General features: G+C 52.5%; 1 pseudogene; it reads right to left on the bottom strand.

The window, feature by feature from the left end:
* Positions 1-4,654: 4,654 nt before the first annotated feature.
* On the bottom strand, positions 4,655-4,796 carry LOC146834831 (5.8S ribosomal RNA; annotated as a pseudogene).
* Positions 4,797-5,000: the final 204 nt, after the last annotated feature.

Raw genomic sequence — 5,000 nt, 5'->3', positions numbered from 1 at the left:
GGTATAAGAACCACTGTCACGAACACTGGATAGGCCTAGGCCTAGGGAATAGCTGGGGCTACACTATACTACCAAAGGTTAGGAAGTGGGAGGCCCACGGGATTCAGGTGCAGAGTGGAAACACTCACGCGTAATGCGTAAAAGTCGATAGAAATAGTAGTTATTAGAATTTAACAGTTTTAGTACACTTCTGGAATAGCTAGGAAGTCGAGACTTGGAAACTAGACCCTAGGATAGTCAATACCCTTGTGAGCACCGGAGTACCCAAGTTACCTAGCCCACGGGCTGTGGGTGCATAGGTGTGAACTTGCGTCGGGTTTCGTCGTTGACTCCTATGGATGCCTGAAGGAAAGTTGCTGACAGGCAGTCAGTGAAGAGTGTCCGGTGGATCCCAAGGATGGAATCAAGAAGGAAGGATACCTGCAAGCAGAAGGGACAGAGTCTAGGTCACCAGCCAGGAGCCGGGAAGGAACCAGGAAGGAACCAGGCGATGTCGTGCGGATGCAGGTGAAGAGGTGAAGCTTGTCGCAGCAGCCACGGGTACCAGGCGATGGCGAGGACGACCAGGACCAGGAGGCGAGCTGTCCCACGAACTCTCTTGCTGTAGGTGGCGTCGATGTCGAGTCAGGACCCAACAAGCCTTAGCAAGCGGAACCCACGCAGAATGGAGGACTTGCTTCTGGTGCAGACCAGGAAGGTCTGGGGTGCTTCTCTTTCACAGAGGAGCGGGTGCCAGTCTGGAGGAGCCGGACCAGCAAGATGAAAACAAAGGTTCGTCGTCACAGAGGTCACTAGCCAACGGGCCAGCAACCGGACAACACGTCGAGCAACTCAGGTGCAGAAGGGCCCCACGCAGAACACGTGAAGTGTGGGAAGCTGATCTTCTTTGCAGATGGTGCTCAGGATGGGGGCTTCTCAATTCCCCAAGCACAGCCTCGAGTAAGCCTCAGAAGTCGCGCTAGTCAGTTACTAGCCACTTTTCCCAAGTCGCCGGTCCCACGTCCCTCGTCGTCTCCACGGGTCTCAGCTTCGCTGTAGATGTGGATCTGGGTCAGAGGTGTCTGGAAGTCTCGGCGCTGGTCAGTCTCTGCGCTGGTCAGTCTCTGCAGTCGTCCCTCGTAGGATCAGTCGCAAAGCAAGCATCGGTCGCTGGATGGTGCCTGGTTGCCCAGGGTGGTCACTCCTTGGCCACAAGGGAGATTCTTCAGTCTTCTTCCTGAGGTCGAATGTCGAAGGTCCAGAGTTTCTGTTCAAGTTGCAGATTCAGGATAATCGAGTCTCTGCAGGGCTCAGCTACCTACTGATATACTGGGCTAGTGGGCTGGGCTACCTGCAAGGTCCCTCCTATGGGTGGGACCAGGAAGGGGAGTGGTTACACCCCCTTTCCTTTGTCCAGTTTTGCAGCAGAGCTGGGGCTGGAGTGCCCCAGCGCCGGTTTAAACTGGACTATGCATGCGACACCTTGTGTGCCCCAGGCAGTGTCTAGTTTCTTTCATCCCTCCCTGCCCCAATACACTAAGTCCTGTCTGGGGTGGTGCTCGCACCTCCCAAGGCAGGAAACCTATTGTCCAAGCCTCCCTCGCTGGAAGGACTCCCAGCAGCAGGAGGTCAGACTTGTGTCTGTGGCAGCAGCATCCATTTTGTGATGCTGGGGCTCTGGTTAACTTTAACCGGGTAAGTAGGTTTCAACATGTCTTCTCCCTCTAGAAGGGAGGAATAATATCCTCATTGCCAGAAATGGTATGGGGGTATTATTCCAAAGTGTTAGACACCTTACACGACATGTTTTGATAAAGCCAAACCATAGTTACCATAACCGTTTAAGATTATAAGGTACTTTAAGAGTATATGGTAGGCTATATCATAGAACAGCTATAAGGACATGGTTCCGAAAGCTGCAGACAGGCTCAGCTCATGCTAGAGCACCATTGTAGGAAGGTGGATATATGACTATGGTTACCCCCAACTTTTTGCCTAGTGTCTAGCTGGTTTTTCGATTTAGTTGGCCTGAGATCCTGCCATTCAGGGTCTCAGGCTGTCTGCTCTCTCTTTAAAATGAACTCCATGTACCCTAGGTACATACCCAATTGGTAAGGGTCACCTTATTGGACCCTGTACAGGGTACCCTAGGCCTCCCAGGGCATAGGTGTACCCTAGGCCTCCCAGGGGCTGCAGCATGTATTATGCTACGCCTGGTCTGGCCTTCCAATCAGACACAACTGGCTGATCACTCAGCTGGGGCAAGGTCGTGTAATCACCCCTTGCTTAGATATAGTATACCTATATCTACCCTTAAAATAGACACATGTGTACCTGTGAGCCACTCCTATGGCAGGCCTTAACAATCCTGGAGGCAGAGTGTTTGGTAACATGTGAGATGGTGCTCTAGCATGAGCTGAGCCTGTCTGCAGCTTTCAGAACCATGTCCTTATAGTTGTTCTATGATATCGCCTACCATATACTCTCAAAGTGCCTTATAATCTTAAACGGTTATAGTAACTATGGTTTGGCTTTATCAAAACATGTCGTATAAGGTGTCTAACACTTTGGAATAATACCCCCATACCATTTCTGGTGATGAGGATATTATTCCTCCCTTCTAGAGGGAGAGACATGTTAAAATCGTACTTTGCTGTTTAACTCTGACCAAAGCCTCAGCATCAGAAAATGGATGCTGCTGCAACAGACACGAGTCTGACCTCCTGCAGCTGAGAGCATTCCCAGCCAGGGAGGCCTGGACAATAGGTTTCCTGCTTGGGGAGGTGCTAGCACCTCCCCAGACAGACTTTAGTGTATTGGGGCAGGGAGGGCTGAAAGGAATGAGACATGCCTGGGGCACACAAGGTGCTCCATGCGTAGTCCAGTTCAAACCGGTGCTGGGGCACTCCAGCCCCAGCTCTGGCGCGAAACTGGACAAAGGAAAGTGGGTGCAACCACTCCCCTTCCTGGTCCCACCCATAGGAGGGACCTTGCAGGTAGCCCAGCCCACTAGCCCAGTATATCAGTAGGTAGCTGAGCCCTGCAAAATAGATTATCCTGAATCTGCAACTTGAACAGAAACTCTGGACCTTCGACATTCGACCTCACGAAGAAGACTGAAGAATCTCCCTTGTGGCCAAGGAGTGACCACCCTGGGCAACCAGGCACAATCCAGCAACCGCTGCTTGCTTTGCGACTGATCCTATGAGGGACGACTGCAGAGACTGACCAGCGCCGAGACTTCCAGACACCTCTGAACCAGATCCACATCTACAGCAAAGCTGAGAACCGTGGAGGCGACGAGGGACGTGGGACCGGCGACTTGGGAAAAGTGGCTAGTACCTGACTAGCGTGACATCCGAGGCTCCCTCAAGGCTGTGCTTGGGGAATTGAGAAGCCCCCATCCCGAGCACCATCTGCAAAGAAGACCAGCTCCCCACACTTCACGTGTTCTGCGTGGGGCCCTTCTGCACCTGAGTTGCTCGACGTGTTGTCCGTTTGCTGGCCCGTTGGCTAGTGACCTCTGCGACTACGAACCTTTGTTTTCACCTTGCTGGTCCGGCTCCTCCAGACTGGCACCCGCTCCTCTGTGAAAGAGAAGCACCCCAGACCTTCCTGGTCTGCACCAGAAGCAAGTCCTCCATCCTGCGGGGGTTCCGCTTGCCAAGGCTTGTTGGGTCCTGACTCGACTTTGCCGCCGCCGACAGCAAGAGCCTTCGTGGGACAACTCACCTCCTTGTCCTGGTCGTCCTAGACGCCTCCTGTTACCCGTGGCTGCTGCGACAAGCTTCACCTCTTCACCTGCATCTTCACGACATCGCCTGGTTCCTTCCTGGTTCCTGGCTGGTGACCTAGACTCTGTCCCTTCTGCTTGCAGGTATCCTCCCTTCTTGATCCCATCCTTGGGATCCACCGGACACTCTTCACAGACTGCCTGTCAGCAACTTTCCTTCAGGCATCCATAGGAGTCAACGACGAAACCCGACGCAAATTCACACCTATGCACCCGCAGCCCGTGGGCTAGGTAACTTGGGTACTTCGGTGCTCACAAGGGTATTGACTATCCAAGGGTCTAGTTTCCGAGTCTCGACTTCCTAGCTATACCAGAAGTGTCCTAAAACTGTTAATTTCTAACAACTTCCATTTCTATCGACTTTTACGCATTACGCGTGAGTGTTTCCACTCTGCACCTGAATCCCGTGGGCCTCCCACTTCCTAACCTTTGGTAGTATAGTGTAGCCCCAGTGATTCCCTAGGCCTAGGCCTATCCTGTGTTCGTGACAGTGGTTCTTATACCACTTACTTAGTATATGGTTTGCGTGGCCCCTAGGGCCTAACTGTATTACTTACCTGGGTGACTTAATGTATGCTTAAATAAGACTGTGTTGTACTTACCTCGAATCTCATAAAGAGTGCTGAGGGTTTGACTAGAATAAATACATTCTATTTTCATATATATCTGTTGTGGTGTCCTTTCATTTGGTATTCAAGGGATTACATATGGTATAACAGCTGGCTTCACATGCCATACAGAGTTTAGCCTAAGACTGCTCTTGTCCATGCTACCTCTAGGATAGCTGGTCTATAAGGTTGACTTTACAACCAATCACCATAAGGGTTGTTTGGACTGATACAGGGTGTACACTAGAATTAGTGACATCATATATCAGGCCAACTTCTCACACCCGGGAGTAACCCGGGGCCGCAAGGTGCGTTCGAAGTGTCGATGATCAATGTGTCCTGCAATTCACACTAATGCTCGCAGCTAGCTGCGTTCTTCATCGACGAGCGAGCCGAGTGATCCACCGCCAAGAGTCACAGGCAACTTTTCGAAAACGTCCGCCCACCTGCGGGCGCAGGAGAGGCGGGAGGAAGGCGACGCCCTCCGTCCATCGCCCGCGCGGCGAAACGGCACGGGCACCCCGTTCAAGGCTTCCCCTCTGGGAGTCAGACAGCACCGTCGTGGGGGGGAAAAACATTGCCAGGCGCTCGGCCCGGGCGCCTGCCCCACCCACCCGGGG

This window comes from Triturus cristatus, chromosome 4_2 (assembly GCF_964204655.1).
Source record: "Triturus cristatus chromosome 4_2, aTriCri1.1, whole genome shotgun sequence".
Taxonomy (NCBI): Eukaryota; Metazoa; Chordata; class Amphibia; order Caudata; family Salamandridae; genus Triturus; species Triturus cristatus.
Note: the sequence above shows the minus strand (reverse complement) of the source record. Positions and strands in the feature narration are given on the sequence as shown.